The following is a 19,883-nucleotide window of genomic DNA, read 5'->3' as shown; positions in this document are numbered from 1 at the left end:
CATAAAAAAACACAGATGCATTTAATTAGCTGTAGATCTTTGTGATGCGGCCAGTTATATTAAAACCAAGTATATTGCCAGAAAGGTAATTCATTCCCCTAACGTATGAAATAAAGAGTTCCATTGTTCATAATTCAGTGGGTATGCTGTGGACTGGAGACCTAGGACACCCCCCAAAATCAAATTCGCAAAAGCAAACGTGCAGACACTAAAATACACAAGTCAGCAAATCAAAATAAGAAAAAGTGACCCAGGTGTTGATCTCACATGGAAGAGCAACTCATTTTCTACCCATGCAAATGTATTTAGTTCAGCTGTTGTGCCTAGCAGTGTTGTTTTGCCATGTTGAAGAAGACCGGTATCAGCCTCGTCAGAAGCCGTAAAATATTTGTTTTGGTGTCAATTTTTGTAGGCCATCCGGGTAACGAATCCTGTAGTTTTGTAATGGGTCCTTGCATTGCTTTGACATGAGTATTATTAACACAACTGCAATAAAAGTGTGTACAATATCATGGCTTTTTGATGAGTATTATGGACGTACTGGAACTTTTCAGAACAGTTTTATTAGACTGTATTAACTCTTTTCAGTATGGTTGCACAAATTCAGCATTTTGCAAACGTCAACACGAATAAATACTACAATTGGGGATTCATGTTGGTACACAAACAACAATGCGCATGGGTGGTATGAAAATGTGAACGCAAGAGAACAATTGCAAAAAATAGGTCTTCCAACATCAAAACCCAGTCCAGCGCAGCATACTGAACTGGCACTCCACTCACAGCGATAGTAAAGCATGCCAGTTCAGTCTGGATGTCTGTTTGTTTTTGCTGCTGTGTGTTTGGTGATTGTTGTTGGATGGGGAAGTTCAGCACGTCTTCGTGTAAATTCAATGCATAATCTTTTGTAACATTCAAAGAAATAGAGAGATTTAGCGGAAGGGGGGGGGGGGGGGGGGGGTGTAGAAAGGACAGATCGATGATGCTGGCAGCTATTACATATTCCATGTACGATTCCACCGTTAACTCGACTCTTGCGGAACACAGGTTTCAACTCAATGTGATTATGCAGTTTGACTATGTTCCATTTCATAAGAAATTGTGTGAAATAATGTGTGTTTATCCAAGCCACGGTTCGGTTTTTTGTGTTTGATGATGTTGGATTTTGCCACAAAACTGCACATATTTTGTGTGTGTAATGTTATAAACAATTTCCAATACTGTACAGAACACAAATGAAATGGACACACTGTTTGTGTCAGCAGTGTTTATCACAGCATTGAACTAACAGTTAAACTCGCCATGTGTTTGAGAGGTGCACGTGTTCCATTTTAGCGATGCGCTTGCACACATGAACGCGTCTGTGTCACAGAGAAAGAGACATAGAGGGAGACACGGCTGTCCAGACCATAACATTTAGTCAGGCAAAGGGGGCGGAGCCAAAAGGCTCTCTTTTTTGACACTAGCTACGGTGACTTAATCCGCTGTAATCCGTCCTGAGTGCCCCGACCAGTCAAGGTATAGTTCAGTAACAACAGTGTTGAGTTTTGTTTTTCTCCAAATATAATTTTAAACGTTACACATACTAAGGTAGTAATTGCATGTTCGCATTTGTTTGTTTTTAAGCGCTTTAAATCATGTCAAACACTATATTATTCGTATAGGTATTTCTAGATGTGTAAACAAAAGAAGACACAACAATAACAAGTTTCGGTGTTATCTTCATCAATATTTCGGCAAACTGCCTTCTTCAGGTTGGTATAATGAAAGTATTATGTGTATTCAGTTTCCACAGTGACTCCTGCTTTCGGCGGGATTTTTACCCAGTAAACTATGATCCGTAACTGTGCATAAAGAGCGAATACGTGGGAAGTCACTTGAAGAACACTAATTGCCTTGAAGTTTTTGTACTATATCTCGCGAAACTCAAGATCAGTTTCATTTTGGACTGATAGCTCACAGACATTAAATACTCCCCCCCACCCTCTTTTCAAACCTCACTGTAACATATACACACAGGTACCACGTGCACTACGATGACACACACACGCCATCACACACACACACACACACACACACACACTCACAAACACACACACACACACACACACACACACACACACACACACGCACACACACACACGCACGCACGCCCCCACATATATTTACGCACACATGCATACATATACATGTATACAGGGCACTGAAAACAAATAACCAGCAAGTTTTGGGCAACTGGTTTGGAAATAAAAGTGTATGGCTACGAAACACAACAATGACATTACCTTTTGCAACCAAATTAAATTTGTGTCTGCGTTTCGTGCAATAAAAAGCTGTCACCTGTTACTTACGAATAACATGCAGGCCGCAGCATGCTGCAAAATTCCCGTTGTCTCTCATACAAGTTATTATGCTACCAGCTTTCTCCCTTACTCTCTTTACAATCATCAACTCGCTGACAATATCGTTGATTCTTGACACAGTGTAGTCATCGTCATATGTGGTGCAGTTGAAATCATTAGCCTGTATATCACAAATTGCAACGATGAAACTTTTGCCGTGAGGGTCAGTTATTGTCCAGTGTAGCGCGTGGCTTTGCATCAGGTCTTTACATCGTATCGGCGTCCAGGGGGCGACGTCGGACACAGAGAGCTGACCATTGTGACACACCGGGTTTCGGAGCTGAGTTGATCTCAGTTGTGCTATTGTTAGTATTTCTTTTCTCATCACCCTCGCTCTTCATAGACGGTATGCCGAGAAGGAATAGCAAACGAATCCTTGTGTTTTCTCCTCCGTCTGCTGTGAAGGGTAAGAAAGTGCGTGAGGCATCGTATCCTGTGGAAATAGAGGCATTAATCCATGCAGAAAGGGGTATGGAGACTGAAAAGGCAAATAGTACTGATATCGATGTGTCGGAGATTCACGAGACCATTATTGACACGAGTGAACGAGGCTCTGAAGAGTACAACGTCGGGATCGCCGAGTGAAGAGTACACGTCTTTCGTCAAACACATCATACCTGCTATTGTCACCAGTGTTGCCTTGGCGGTAGGGCAGGTTGTGAAGGGGCATTTGGACAAGTTTGCTACCGAAGATACCGAGAGGAGGAGAAATGTGGAGAGCAGAGATAGTGAGAGATTTCGGTCAGGGAGAACGTGAGGTTTGTCGGTGTGGAGGAAGGTTCAGGGGAACAACCAGAGGACCTGGAAAGGAAGATCATTACTGTGTGTAAGGATGCAGGTGTAGAAGTGACCCCCGAGGACTTTGCTGCTGTGCATAGAGTGGGAAAGCGGGAAGAGAAGAGGCAGGTGATAGCCCGATTTGTTTCCAGGAAAAAGAGGAATGAACTGATGAGAAAAAAGAAGAACCTCAAAGACAAGGCGGAGTATGCGAAAACATACGTAAATGAGGACCTAACCCCCCTGCGCTCCAAACTACTAAATCTCATCAAGAAGGCCGGGCGACACAGTGTGTGGACGGTGGAGGGGCGCCTGCTATGTGTTAGCAAAAGACCCCCCGGTGTACAAAACAACGACGAGAGGCCGACCGTCATCGAATCACCCGACGATCTCTTCAGGATTGGATTCGACAGTGTTGATATGGCTGAATTGGGTCTCGGGGATTTTCTTCCTGAAGAATCCTAGGATCGCCCGGGGCTGTTGCTGAAAGGTAGACGTGGTGTACCAGACGAGTTGCTGTGTGCAACACATGGCCGATTGTCAGCTACTACACATGACAACAATGGCCCTGATTGGTCAGCGCCCTCAGGTGAACCAAGCGCGGATTGGCTAACAGCATGCGGGGCAAATGTGTCGTATGGAGATGGCGAAGGGAAACAGGAAAACACGACGCGTGCTAGAACTATCGAAAAACAGACTCGTGGTGATTTCGGTAACAATGAACGGAGTTGCAATGAACGTTCCGTATCTCTGTCGTCGCCTGTGGTGCAGGCATTATGAGCTGTGTGCGTGCAGAGAGTCATGTGGATACAGTTCTTGACCTTGGCAGGAAACGTGTTGCTGGTGTGTGTGGTAGTGACAACGTAACTGAAGTTGGTATTACGAATGGAGCGAGTGAGAGAGAGAGAGAGAAAACGCCCTGTTTGAGCGGGAGAATGAGATTGAGATTGAGAATGGGAATGTGAGTGAGAATGAGAAGGAGGATGGGAGCGAATCTGAGAGTAACAACTCAGAAAGGGTGAGTGAGCCAGTGTGTCAAAAAGAACGTATGCGTTTCGTATCGTTAAATGTTGATGGATTGTTGTCAAAACTGAAATAGCCAGAATTCAACGAGCTGTTTTTGTGTAACGATATTATATGCCTGTCTGAAACCAAGCTAGATGATTTTGATTTCTGTGAAGTTGAAGGTTTTACTTGTTTTAAGAAAAACAGATTGATATGTAAACGAAAGTCGGGTGGGGTTGCAGTTTATATCAGGGACGAGTTCTGTAAACACATTAAGATTGTAGAAGACATTAAATTAAAAACAAGAATTGAAGAAAGTGCCAACAGTAAATACAGGTTTGTGAACTTCCCAGTATTTCAAGATGGTATTTTCATTGAGCTGTCTGAACATGTAGGTCAGCAGATGATTGCAAGGTTATTGTTGTGTGTGGTATATATGCCACCAGAAGGCTCACCCTATGTCAGGCCCAGTGCTTACCAAGAGTTAGAAGAAACACTATCATATGTGAATGCAGAAAAGGTTGTCATGATTGGTGATGAGTTTCACTATTTGTTCATTTGTACCGACGAAAGTATAGTGTCTGAAAGAAGAACATTAATTAGTCCTTATTACCGATCTCACCCAAATTGTTTAAAATATGAACAGTTAATGAATTGTAAATCTAAGATAAAACTAATGAAGCTAGCAAGATTTGTAGCCCATGTTATGATTTTAGTATGTTAGCGTTACATCTAGTTTCTTTATTGGTATATGTATGAAATACATGCTTTTGTTTTGGTTTTGTGTTATTACAAAAGATGCATGGCATAATGGTATTGCCAATTTATTTCGGCTGTATATTACCGTTGTCCGCTTTATGTATACATATTATCTGTCTGATTTCTTACCTGACTTTGTTAAACCTATTTTTCTTTTCTTTTTGTTTGGATGTATGGAAGTGTATATTGCCAATTTATTTTGGTTGTATAGTATTGTTGTATTTGTCCGCTCAATTTGTATACATATACTGTTCAAAAAAAGAAACGCATAGCTTGTAATATTTGGTTAATTTAGTTATATGGCTACAAGGATATCCACCAAACTGCAGAAAATGTTTATCTGGTCGTCGACCTTTCGTCCATTGCCACAAGTGAGCTCTGCACGTGACGCATGCGTTATCAGTGGCTACAATGTCAAAATTGCTCATTTGGCATGACCACTCGTCATGCTTCAGTGTAATCTCGTGAAACTCGGGGAATATTGAGCGCTCACCATGTCTTCCAAAACCCATAAAAGCGGATTGTTCGCCACAAAGAAATCAGACGACAATTCAGCGACGAAAGATGGCCCGATTGAGCAGAGAAGACCGCCAAATTGCATTGGGTCGTTTACAAGCAGGCCAAAGTCAAAGTGCAATCGCCAGGCACTTCCACGTGTCCCAGAGCACCATCAGTAGACTGTGGGTCAGGTTTCAAGCCACTGGCTCCGTTGCTGACTTGCCACGAGCGGGAAGACCAAGGGCGACAACTGCTGCTCACGACCGCTTCATACGGCTCCGCCACCTCCGGAATCGTTTCCTGTCGGCCTCATCTTCTGTCCAGGCTCTCCCCGGGCCACACCGATTATCGGACCAGACCGTGCGGAACCGCCTGCATGAAGCTGGTTTGAGAGCTCGCAGACCTCACAGAGGAGCTGTCCTCACCCGCCGCCATCGCCAGAACCGAGTGCAGTGGGGCAACCAGCACCTTCGCTGGGCCGTCCGGAATCACTGGAGACACGTGTGGTTCAGCGACGAGTCCTACTTCCTGCTCCAGCGACATGATGGTCGGAGGAGGGTCTACCGGAGAGTAAACGAACGTTACGCGCCCAACTGTGTGGATGAGGCACCCGTTCATGGTGGTGGAGGCGTCATGGTGTGGGGGGCGATCAATACCGCTGGAAGGAGCACCCTGGTGCACGTCCAAGGGCGCATAACTGCCCAGCGATACGTGGAGGAAATTCTGCGCCCACACGCCCTTCCTCTTCTGGCTGACCAGGATGCCATATTCCAGCAGGACAACGCTCGCCCGCACACAGCACGACTCACCACCCAGTTCCTCACTGACCACCATGTCCAGGTGCTTCCCTGGCCATCCATGTCGCCAGACATGAACCCGATAGAACACCTCTGGGATGAATTGGACAGACGTTTGCGCAGGCGAGAAGAAGCGCCGGCAAATCACCGCGATCTATTGCAGGCACTTCAGGAGGAGTGGGACACCATCCCACAGCAAGATATCCGGCATCTGATCCAGTCCATGCCCAGAAGGTGCCGGGCAGTTGTTGCTGCTCAAGGCAGTCACACCCCCTACTGACTTGACAGCCTCGGCACCCAATCGTATTGATTGACTGATTGATTTGAAGATGCAAATGAACTGTGTGTGCATTCAACTGTGTCCATACCAAATTTCAAACAAATAATCTAAATATTGGATTTTCTGTTAATTTTTTCGAAAAATAAAACAAATTTGGCAAGTAGCAACTATGCGTTTCTTTTTTTGAACAGTATATTAACTGTCTGATTTGTTACCTTTTCTTGTTAAAGTTATATCTTTGTTTCAAAGCCCTCTGGGCCCAAAACAATAAAATACTTGACTTGACTTGACACTATGGTAGGCTGTACTGGTGGGCTACAGGGGCACACAGAAAGAGAAGTAACATTATAACTTGTTGTTGTTGTTGTGCTAGTTGTTGTTTATGTTTGCAAAGCGTGTTTAACGTTGACGGAAAGAGAAAGGAAACACAATGTCCGTCTTTTTTGCGAAATTGACAATATGCTTATGATGTTATAAGTACCTACAAGTTGTTGCCACACTCTCTTACTTGTGGTGATAAAGTGACTAACTCGATTTACAGAGAGGGACACAAGCAAACGATGAATGAAAAACAATAATACATACAGTCATAAGCAACACGAAGCAAACATTGTACTGCAACTTGAAATCAACAACCTTTTATTTACCCGGATGTTATTTATTGTTATAAACTGTGAAGAGGGCTTTCTTTTAGAGTAGGCTCATACAAACCAGAACGTAAACTCGATAACGAATCGGTTTCTAATGATTCCCTGCGTTCTGGATTCAAGTAACACCAATGACAAAAAAAACACACCCAAGTTATCATGTTTTGATCATGACAGCAAAGTCTGGTAATTCCAACGGTAGAGTCAACATGGATGTCACCAATACTTACCAACAACCCGTAACCTGCAGTCCACAGCTGCAGCGCCGTCCGTTCTCATGCATGTCAGGGTTTCGTTGTCCTTTGACTCTACTCTCCTGGTGATCATCAGCTCGCTTTTGCTATTGCTTCTTGTCACGCTAAAGCCGTCTTTGATCATTGTGCAGTTGAAATCCTCACAGGTTGCAATGATCGACACGGTGCCTTTACTAGTGATGGTCCAGTTAACCCATTGACCAGGGTCCAAGTATTCACATCGTATCGGTGTTTTGCGAGGGACGTTAGACACGTTGAGTCGACCATCTTGACACTGTGGCAACGTGTAGGCTGTAAAGGAAGAACATATATACCACGCTGTTAAAACATGCTTTCAAAGGTTTTGTGTGTGTTCACTTCTACATTGCACTGTTGAATGTGGTTACGAAACACAACAGTTACATTAATGTTTGCAACGGAATTGAACTTGTGTGTGATGTACGTTTTATACAAGGTTGTAACCTGCGACTATGCTCAAGTGAAGTTACAGCGTGCCCGGTACACACACTTTTATCGGTACATCATCGACTACGAGTGTTCTCTGGACAAGCTGTTTAATGCATTTTGCGAGTATGTCTAGCTCTTCTGCGGTGCAGTAGGCCCTATAGACGATGAAGGTGTCCAAGATCTCTGGAGATGCGTGTGTAACCACTAGGTATTCAGTCAAGTCCGTGTAAGAGGCTTTTAACTGACGGGAACAACCAAGCCACCAGTATGCACCGACTTGACATAGATCAACAGACATGCCTTTAGAATAATGTATGTGCAGAGGTGCCTCATCTGAACAGACAACTAAAGCTTGATGTTTCCGTCACACTGTGTCTGTTGGATCTTCATGGGATATACAGTTTACAACACTCGTGATTTTGTATATATATGGCTTGTATTTCAGTCAAGACCCAGCGGGAATATCAAAGGGACTCACTCGCCAGAGGCTCGTGAGTCTCTTGATATTCATCCGCTGGGTCTTGACTGAAATACAAGCCATATAAAAAACCCACTCGTGTTGTAACCTATATATATACGTGTTTGAGTCTAAGTATCGGACCCTATTGCTACGCTGAAAACACAATAGCGGTTATATTGCTATTTTGACATAATATTATACTATTCTGTTTCGAAAACATGTTTTTGTCAGCAACAACCATCAGAATGGTCCACGTTTCCTATTGCAGACGACGGTTCAGTGCGCATATTCCTTACGCATGTATTAAAGTAAATCACCGAACATGACGGAGAAGACACGAGATAACCGGATGTTTGGGATTACGTCAATATGCCAGGTTTCATATGACGTCACGTAGCATATTTGCTTACGTATTAGTCAATTGTTCAAAAGTCTGACTTCTGCGGCCGGATAGTGATTTCACGTGTTATGATATATGTAGATGGTAAGAGCAGAAGGATTGTTTCAGAAGAAAGTCAACGACTAAAATTAATGTTTCAGACTCGTAACTTCATTTCAACATTGCAGACAATAGACAATGCATATGGAAATGAGAGTTTGCTGATTCTGCGCAAAACACAGATTGGAAAGACCGTCTGCTAGAATGCAGAGCTCTACTTGAATTTTGCAAGGTTTGGTACCTGTTAAAGAACTGCATTAATTTGTACACGGAACGTATTTCATGTACGGTAAGAAGATAAACAAGTCGCGTAAGGCGAAAATACAACATTTAGTCAAGTAGCTGTCGAACTCACAGAATGAAACTGAACGCAATGCAACGCAGCAAGACCGTATACTCGTAGCATCGTCAGTCCACCGCTCACGGCAAAGGCAGTGAAATTGACAAGAAGAGCGGGGTAGTAGTTGCGCTGAGAAGGATAGCACGCTTTTCTGTACCTCTCTTCGTTTTAACTTTCTGAGCGTGTTTGTAATCGAAACATAGCATATCTATATGTTTTTGGAATCAGGAACCGACAAGGAATAAGATGAAAGTGTTTTTAAATTGATTTGGACAATTTAATTTTGATAATAATTTTTATATATTTAATTTTCAGAGCTTGTTTTTAATCCGAATATAACATATTTATATGTTTTTGGAATCAGCAAATGATGGAGAATAAGATAAACGTAATAATGGATCGTTTTATAAATTTTTATTTTTTTTTACAATTTTCAGATTTTTAATGACCAAAGTCATTAATTAATTTTTAAGCCACCAAGCTGAAATGCAATACCGAAGTCCGGGCTTCGTCGAAGATTACTTGACCAAAATTTCAACCAATTTGGTTGAAAAATGAGGGCGTGACAGTGCCGCCTCAACTTTCACGAAAAGCCGGATATGACGTCATCAAAGACATTTATCAAAAAAATGAAAAAAACGTTCGGGGATTTCATACCCAGGAACTCTCATGTCAAATTTCATAAAGATCGGTCCAGTAGTTTAGTCTGAATCGCTCTACACACACACACACACACACACAGACACACACACACAGACACACAGACACACGCACATACACCACGACCCTCGTTTCGATTCCCCCTCGATGTTAAAATATTTAGTCAAAACTTGACTAAATATAAAAACCACACCCAATTAAGATATCATGTTTTATTGATGACAGCATAGTCTGGTAATGCCAACGGTTCGGTCAACTTCAGGAAGTCATCAATACTTACAAACTACCAGTAATCTGCAGTCCACAGCTGCAGCGCCGTCCGTTCTCACGCAGGTAAGGGTTTCGTTGTCCTTTGACTTTATTCTCTTTACGATCATCAACTCGCTAACGGTGTCGTTCCTTGTGACGGTAAACTCATCTGAGTACAGGGTGCAGTTGTAGTCGGCGGACTTTTTCTCGCAAGTTGCAACGGTCAACACACTGCCGTTTGTATAGGTAATGGTCCAGTTAACCCTGTGGCTACGGTCCATGTCTGCGCATTTTATTGCTGTCAAGGGAAGGACGTCAGACAGGTGGAGGTGACCACCTTCACACCGTGGCATTTTGTAAGCTGTCAAGACAGAAAATAGCGCGCTGTTTAGTTATGTTTAAAAAAGCTTTCTGTGTGTTCTCTTCAACACTGGTCCCCACAAGCTTTGCCCTGCTGATGTAATTAACAGCACGGAAGTTTCCTGGCGGTGTGACTCATGACGCAAAAACACACACTTACACACTCACACACACACACACACACACACACACACACACACACACACACACACACACACACACACACACACACACACACACACACACACACACACCGGCGTTACTTACTTTGAACACGTAATGTACAGTTCACCGCAGTCTTGTTGTTTCTCCTTGAACATTGTATCGTCGCTCCGTCCCGCTGTCTGTCGTCGCCTTTCACCGGTCTGAGGACGGAAAATGTGTCGTCCCTGGTCACGTTGTAGTCGCTATTTATCAATGTACACCCGGGACGCGTACTGTTGCACTTGTTACAATCAGCGATCCTCTCCTCGGTTCCATTGTAAAACGAAATGCTCCAGTAAATGTTATGGTGTTTGCCCAGTCCCGTGCAGTTGATTCTCGTTCTTCCATTCTCTAAAATATCCACGCTATTGTTCATACAGTTTGATATCTCGTACGGTGCAGCTGAAACACAATTACATTTTCTAAAGGCACAGGTCACGTCATGTAGATAGCATACCTTCCACATCAGTATTAATTAGGCGTTTTTTTTTTAGACAAGTTTGTATCATTCTGTGAAGGAATTCAAACAGCTAACAACTGAGTCAGGCCGAGTTAGCATTTGTATCCTTCACGATTCACGAAAGCTAACAAGATACACGTGGAAACGTGGAAATGTGTGTTTCACGGAGTGAACAGAGCTCACACACCAGCGAACAGTTAACTTCGTGAATCGTAGCTAGTTTAGTAGCACACTTGATGACTGTCCATCGAGGAGAAATGTCTCGATGTTAATCGCGCGGGAGGAGACAATGCCCGGAGAGAATGCAGGAGAAGGTTCCAGCCCTTGCTTGTGTTTTCTGAGACGCGATCGTCAAAGCACTTTAACAGGTAACTTTAATAGGCATTCGAATATCGACGGTTTGTGTATCGCGTAAGCTGAACCGATTGACATTGCAGAACGACTAGTTCGTAGAGGACACTGTAAAAACAATATGTCCGCTCTTCATGTTTGTGCAGTGCGTCTAGTAACCTGCCCATGAATGGAGGATTGCGGCCAGATGCCGGGAAAGAAGAATCATCTGAGAGGACGCCGAATATCTTTTTTCTCTGGATCAGTTTAGCTGAAGTTCGACGGGATTTTCACGAAGCTAGCAGCGAGGTTACAGGAAAGTCCGTATAGTTGGACCCAGAAAGGTCACGGGACGAAGTGAACTGGTTAGGTCGAGATCGCCAGTCGGAGAATTAAGTACACCGCTATTTTTTCAAGTGAAGGACATATCGGCAGTTTTTGTGTGTGATCTAGTTGAGTTAAGCCATGTTCAGGAGAACCTATTTAATCAAAGTATAATTAGTATTTAGCAACTAGATCAGACAGTTGCCGCAGTCTCGTCCAAATCATAACTGTGAACTGTGACTGTACTTTTTCACTTACACACGAGCCGTGTGTCAGTATTGTACTGTGGATATCGTGTGCCAGTGATTTCACGGACTGTGTGTGTGTGTTTTTCCTGTCTACCTCACGGGTAGCGATTTTGATACACTCCGGGTAATATTATTGTGTTAGGTTCTACACGGGATTGTCAAACAGTTTTTACATGTCTTCAAACCTGTGAGTACCCGGTTTTGAATCCATACCCCTGATATCTTTTTTTCATGATTGTGTGTATATGTGTGTATGTATCATAACTGTATCATTTATTTGACCCAATACAGTGGAGGGAACTTATAATTGGAGTTGTTGTTTGTTCCTCAATGTTATCATTGTAGCGCATATGCATTCATTCACACATTCATCTCCAAGTGGTAACTGTGAGTGTCCTTGAACAACTGTTCATGGTCAGAACATGGAAACCCATCCACTTTCTCTTCTTATGTGTGTGTGTCTGTGTGTTTGTGTATGCGTGTGTGTGTGTGTGTGTGTGTGTGTGTGTGTATGTGTGTGTGTGCATGTGTGTGTGTGTTTGTGTGCGTGCGTGCGTGCGTGTGTGCGGTGTGTGTGTGTGTGTGTGTGTGTGTGTGTGTGTGTGTGTGTGCTACATTGCTGTTTTCAAGACACAAAGGTCACACACTTAAGAGTTCATTGCTAACACATCAAGGGAATATTACACATGACTGTCGTTATTTCTTGCAGGAAAATGCTTCTATTAAACACCCGGGTACGCGAATCGACTTCCTTGTTCTTTGACTACAAATTGTGTGCTGTCGTGCTTGCATTTGTGTGTGTGTGTGTGTGTGTGTGTGTGTGTGTGTGTGTGTGTCTGTTTGTGTGTGTGTCTGTGTGTGTGTGTTTGTGTGTGTCTGTGTTTGCGTGCGTGTGTGTGTGTGTGTGTGAGTATGTATGTGTGTGTGTGTGTGTGTGTGTCTGTCTGTCTGAGTGTTTGTGTGTGTGTGTGTGTGTGTGTGTTTGTGTGGTTGTGTGTGTGTGTGTGTGTGTGTGTGTGTGTGTGTGTGTGTGTGTGTGTGTGTGTGCGTCCGTTTGTCAGAAGCATTCCTGTTGCACTATTAGTATAACACAGCTATACTTACCAAGCGATAAACACCCCTGAAGAACACAACATAGAGAGATCAACGTCATGTTGACACTTCTGAAGCAAAACTAAAGTAGTGCACTTATACAAATACAAACAATAATAAACCACTCTCCTCATTAATGTACTTCGTCGTTTTTGAGCATAACATTGTTTCGTACACGGCGATTGACTCTTGTTAATCCCTTGCTGAGTTCATGCATGCTAGAGATCGATCGAACTCACCTCTAAACCAGCAAGGGAATACTATCCATGTACACAATTTTCCTTATTCCTTTAAAAAAATGTCCTCTCTTAAACACGTGGATCTAATTCCTTGTTCTTTTTTTTTAAGAGTTTGCTTTCTTGTTTCTATTGTTCAATCGACTCTTCATGACTGGGTGAGTGATTTTTGTTTGAAGTTCTGAAACAACTGCTACATGTAATACGCTGTGTTGTGCTATGTGATGATCCATTGCTGTTTGTTAAAATAGTTTATGCGGCAACGTCACGACCTCATTCTTTTTCTGTTGTTAAACACACAGACAAGCAAGCAGGCAAACAAACACACACGCACACAAATATTTAAGCACAAGATAACAGCTCGTCGCGATATAACCTTCGTGGTTGAAAACGACGTTAAACACCAAATAAAGAAAGAAACACAAGATAACATATTATACAATTACTTGGGAAATAATAGATCAAGCAAATAACCATACACCCAAACAAACAAACAATTGTTTACCTATTCCAAGAACAACATGTGGAGTCACATATTCTGACAGTAACATGTTTGTCGAGTAACATTTTTCGTGTAGTTTGTTTGTTCGTTTGCTTGTTTGCTTGACGCCCAGCCGACCACGAAGGGCCATATCAGGGCGGTTTTTCGTGTAGGAAGTGTGTTTGGTTTTTTCCCAGCGAACTAGTGGAAAGTACTCCACAAATCGTTTATTCCGGAGTAATTTTTGTTTTTGTTACGAATTGTGTACTTAATTTACTTACAAAAAAATGTTTGGAGTAAAAACGTCGTGGTAGGAGTAATTGTATCGTTCCTTGCTGAGTTATTTGCTCGTACGTATTAAACATTTTCTAACCAGATATCTACTCCCGGGAAAGATTTTATTTTCGTATTAAACCGGCAACTAAGCAGAAATCAACACAGTCATGTCATGTTCACGTATATTTGCATAATGCGTTACCGACAGCTGCACACACATACCACACCGTATAACCGGTTATACGGTGTGCATACACACAGACAGACAACTAGACAAGCATAAAGCGAACACACATACCACACAGACAACCAGACAGACACACCGCCAGACACACATACCAACATAGGGATAATAAAGTAAATTACATTAAAACGAATGAAACATTTTTTTGTATAACGTTGGTGCACGAGTGTGTGGTGTTATGTGAGACCTGATTTTGAAAATCAGTCAATGTTAATAGTAATTGAATGTGCAACGGAAGACTGATATTGACAATGTCGTGAATGCACGCGCGTGCGTGCGTGTGTGTGTGTGTGTGTGTGTGTGTGTGTGTGTGTGTGTGTGTGTGTGTGTGTGTGTGTGTGTGTGTGTTTGTTTGTGTGTGTGTGTGTGTGTGTGTGTGTGTGTGTGTGTGTGTGTGTGTCTGTTTATCACCCGCATTCCTGCTGAACTAAGCACACATACTTACCAGCCAACGAACACACTTGAAGAAACCAGAAGAAAAGGATCAACCACATGTTGACTCGTTTCCGTCAAAATCAAAGTAATGGACCTTAACAAATATACCACTTTTCTCATTACCGTACTTCAGTGTTTAGGAAATCTCGCAGCCTGTGAACATTACGACTCTTAGCAGCCCAGTGCTGTTTTTTTTTTTTTTTTAAGAAACGAAGGTTACACACTTGAGAGCTCAGCGCTAACACAGTAAGGGAATATTATCCATGACAAACTGTCTTTATTCCTTGCAGGAAAATGCTTCCATTAAACACCAGAGTTTGCGACTCTATCAATCAATCAATCAATGAGTCTTATATCGCGCATATTCCGTGGGTACAGTTCTAGGCGCTCTGCAGTGATGCTGTGTGAAATTTTATACGGCCAGTAGATTGCAGCCATTTCGGCGCATATTTACCTTTCACGGCCTATTATTCCAAGTCACACGGGTATAGGTAGACAATTATTAACTGTGCCTAAGCAATTTTGCCAGGAAAGACCCTTTTGTCAATCGTGGGATCTTTAACGTGCACACCCAATGTAGTGTACACGGGGGGAGGTTTGGACACCGAAGAGAGTCTGCACACAAAGTTGACTGTGAAATAAATATCCGCCGAACCTGGGATCGAACTCACGCTGACAGCGGCCAACTGAATGCAAATCCAGCGCGCTACCAACTGAGCTATATCCCCGCCCATACTTCCTTGTTCTTTTATTTCAAAGTGTTTGTTTCATTGCTTGTATTTCTAAACGACTATTCATGTTATTTGTGTGTGGTTAAAGCGACGACTACAACTACGACGTCACGGGACCCCCTCGATATATTTATAGCACGTGTTTTGGGCTTATAGTGCGTGTATGATGCAGGGACGCCTACTTCTAGAATCCCTGACTGTTTTTGTCTGAGTCATTACATATGTTACCAGAGGCGTTCAATTGAAAGAGCAACAAGTCGCGTAAGGCGAAAATACAACATTTAGTCAAGTAGCTGTCGAACTCACAGAATGAAACTGAACGCAATGCAACGCAGCAAGACCGTATACTCGTAGCATCGTCAGTCCACCGCTCACGGCATAGGCAGTGAAATTGACAAGAAGAGCGGGGTAGTAGTTGCGCTGGGAAGGATAGCACGCTTTTCTGTACCTCTCTTCGTTTTAACTTTCTGAGCGTGTTTTTAATCCAAACATATCATATCTATATGTTTTTGGAATCAGGAACCGACAAGGAATAAGATGAAAGTGTTTTTAAATTGATTTCAACAATTTAATTTTGATAATAATTTTTATATATTTAATTTTCAGAGCTTGTTTTTAATCCGAATATAACATATTTATATGTTTTTGGAATCAGCAAATGATGGAGAATAAGATAAACGTAAATTTGGATCGTTTTATAAAAAACATATTTTTGTTTTACAATTTTCAGATTTTTAATGACCAAAGTCATTAATTAATTTTTAAGCCATCACGCTGAAATGCAATACCGAAGTCCGGGCTTCGTCGAACATTACTTGACCAAAATGTCAACCAATTTGGTTGAAAAATGAGAGCGTGACAGTGCCGCCTCAACTTTCACGAAAAGCCGGATATGACGTCATCAAAGACATTTATCAACAAAATGAAAAAAACGTCTGAGGATATCATACCCAGGAACTCTCATGTCAAATTTCATAAAGATCGGCCCAGTAGTTTAGTCTGAATCGCTCTACACACACACACACACACACACACACAGACAGACACACACACACACACACACACACACACACGCACATACACCACGACCCTCGTCTCGATTCCCCCCTCTATGTTAAAACATTTAGTCAAAACTTGACTAAATGTAAAAATATTGAACTGGCTCTAAACAAGTGTAATGACATACTGTTGCAAGCAGCGGAGTGTATGGAAAAGACGGACGTTCACAGAAACGCAATCATACATGGTTCAACAATAAATGCGGGATGTACAACCAGAAGCACGGCGCAAACTGAATCGCTTTCATAGAGCAAGCCAAGACAGCAAAAAATAACAACAACGTGAACTGACACAGGCGCTCGGAATATAAATCTCTGATAGAAAAAAAATAAAACAATATTATGAAAGGACCGTGCACAAGTCATTGATTTTAACAGGAATAGTCAGACCTGTTGGGACACCGTCAAGAACGCCCGGCAAAAAAGACATGTGTTCCCTATACTAGATATTAGCAATAGGCAAGTGCATTTGTCTAACATGTTGAATGAGGGCATGATGTGCCGGAACCCATAAATGTGTAAACTAGAAAAAGGCGGAAGATGAAGGACAGTATAGATATGTCGGAACTTTACGACCCCATTAGGGAGCAGGGGGTGAGGCATGCAGTCAGACATGTGAAATGTGGTAAATCTCCGGGAGTGAACGAAGTTAAACTATGCAGAGCAAGCGGGTGCCGTTTTTAACAGAGTAGTTTAACACTCTGTATGACGAAAGTGGTTTCCCAGCAGATTGGGGCGAATCTATAAGTAGTCAACAAGGACTCTAATTTCGATGACGACATTTCCGTTCACTTTTCTATCAGGCCGACACTTGACTAAATGTGTTGATATCGCTTCACTCGTCTTGTTTTTCTTCCGGGGAGGGAGAGGGGCGGGGTGTTGTATTCTGTGTTTTTGTTTTTTTGCGAATAATAGCACTGGTATCTCTTATTTGAACATGAGCTGTTTTGCTCAACGGCTTATGAGTCATCATGGTCTTTGCGCTTTAATAATCCTACTACAAATCGTTGAATATGTGCTTGTCTGCGTTAAATAGCACGCGTGACAACACTCAACTCAAATCGAATGTTATTTCCCCTACCTTTCATCTTTCCTTGTCAAGTCCCACCAATCATAAATATTGTTTTAGGAACATCTTTGGAAGGGCATCTTGAGAATCCTTCCTCGTGTGTTATTGTTGTGACAAGTGCCCGTCAAGTTCTAGCATGACTCCTTGTACGTGTAAACATCTCTCTCTCTCTCTCTCTCTCTCTCTCTCTCTCTCTCTCTCTCTCTCTCTCTCTCTCTCTCTCTTTCTCTCTCTCTCTCTCTCTCTCTCTCTCTCTCTCTCTCTCTCTCTCTCTCTCTCTCTCTCTCTCTCTCTCTCTCTCTCTCTCTCTCTCTCTCTATCTGCGTCTGCATCTCTCTATCATCATTGTTGTCTTCGTCGGTACTACCATCATTAACCTCATCAGCAACCTTAACTATCTTCACCGGTGGAAATGAGTGTCAAGCAATAAGTAAACTTTATTTGAAAAAGAACAGCAAAAAGCAGAACAGCAAAAAGCAGAACAGCAAAAAGCAGAACACCCAAAAGGACAGAAATATTACAAAAATAGACAACATCGTAATACAGTATTTGCAATGTCCAGCAACATATGGCATTGAACATAACTCGTTTAAGACACACAAATAAAACAATTGTGGGAAAACTGTGCTTACAAATGTTACACTGACACCATTTACATTCGAACAAAGAAACATAAATAGCTTGCATTACATACTAGCCCACACTTAATATTGATGACAAAAAGTACATTAATTGACACTAGGAACATACAATTGAATATAACACAATGAGCCTTGGAACTGAAAAGTCAAAGAACACGTCAGACACAGCAAGACAGTGAAAGTGAAACTCAAACGCCTACAGCTTCCAGACCTCGACCTTGGTGGGAGGTGAACAGCCATGGACTTCATATTGCAGTTCGAACCCTACTGTATGTGATCTGCTAGTTTTGCAATGTCAAGCACAATGGATTCAACAGTCGAAGGACACTTAAGCTGTGAAAGCTGGTGAATGATAAGGAAGACATACAGTGACCATTGTGTGCGAATGGTACACTTGCTTATGCGAGCAAACCAAGGCGCATTTCAATTGATAGACTGTTCATGAGGCAGGAATGTGTTCGCACAAAGAGCGTTCCAATCTTGTGCATGGATTTCCAAACTGATGAGAACAAGGATTATCTGTTTTTCACAATTCTTTTTTAACGGCACTACATGTAAACGGGAACAACCCACAGTACTCCCCTAGTATGTATTTAAAAACAAAATATCAACAAAGGTATCACAACAAATGCATTCGAATATACTGCTAATGAGCAAATAAATAACCCTTTACTGAAAACAATGTTGACTGATTAGCGGCGGTTAGACTACAAGCTTTAACCAAGAAAGCATAACAACCTATTCTGATATATTTACAGCTGGTAATAATTAAACATTGAATGACGTGCAATTAACCTTACCGGAAACGTTGATATTGCACATACAGGGGTCAAAATAACCAAGCATGTTAACTGCACATGTAATATGATTTAATTGCAAGAGAGAAGCATGAAAAGGAACCATCTTTTGCAAACAAATAAGACTGGTGTTATTCCAGGCACCATTGCATGCAGTCAAATCTGTCTTTGGCAAAATAGAAACATATGTAAGGGGCATGTAATTAACGGTGGAAAATGGAGTTTGCATACATGTTACAACCTACAGGGACAGTGACCACATCTGTGTGTCAAGAAACATACAACATTATCTGTTTAAGCGAAGCAATATTTATATTGGCGTAACAATTGCTCTTAAAATGTAACATGCTACATTAAAGCAGTTAAAAGCTCTGAATCAAGTTTCTCACGCTACAAATGTGCAGCACCAATTATGTTATATTCTCCCTCTATTTTATATATTTTCCTAAACATATATACATAACACTTCCACATATGCTCACAGATGCCTGGCATACATGTAGATGTTACATGCCGAGTCTCAGTGATTATTAAAAATAATGGTCGAAGTTAGCGGAGCGTTTTCGGCGTTCTTTTCTTCCTGCAGCTGTGAGATATTTTAACAGCAACCGAGCCATTGTCCTGGCCACAGACTATCAGTGATGCCTTTTAAATGTACCTCTTAGTGATAGATTTAATATGATTTGATGACTGTTTGACCTTTGATCATAACTAGTGCTGTGATAATGAGCTCTAGCACTGTTGTGATGGTGTTGACACTATATTTTGCCCAATTGAGTCTAACTATCTGATGGCTAATCTACTGTGATAACTGATGATTATTGGTTTTATGTGTTTGGTTGGTCTCTTCTTTGGTAGTGCAATAGCGTTAATTATGGATTGT

At 42.0% G+C, this 19,883-nt stretch overlaps 1 long non-coding RNA gene across 1 annotated transcript; it reads right to left on the bottom strand.

Moving 5' to 3' along the window:
• Positions 1–10,308: 10,308 nt before the first annotated feature.
• LOC138955445 (uncharacterized) lies at positions 10,309–14,850 on the bottom strand. The gene is made up of 3 exons (XR_011452234.1): positions 14,715–14,850; positions 10,642–10,980; positions 10,309–10,375 (listed from the first exon to the last, which is right to left on the bottom strand). It is a non-coding gene; the product is annotated as an uncharacterized lncRNA (long non-coding RNA).
• Between the last annotated feature and the right edge of the window lie 5,033 nt (positions 14,851–19,883).

This window comes from Littorina saxatilis, unplaced genomic scaffold (genome assembly GCF_037325665.1).
Source record: "Littorina saxatilis isolate snail1 unplaced genomic scaffold, US_GU_Lsax_2.0 scaffold_401, whole genome shotgun sequence".
NCBI lineage: Eukaryota > Metazoa > Mollusca > Gastropoda > Littorinimorpha > Littorinidae > Littorina > Littorina saxatilis.
Note: the sequence above shows the minus strand (reverse complement) of the source record. Positions and strands in the feature narration are given on the sequence as shown.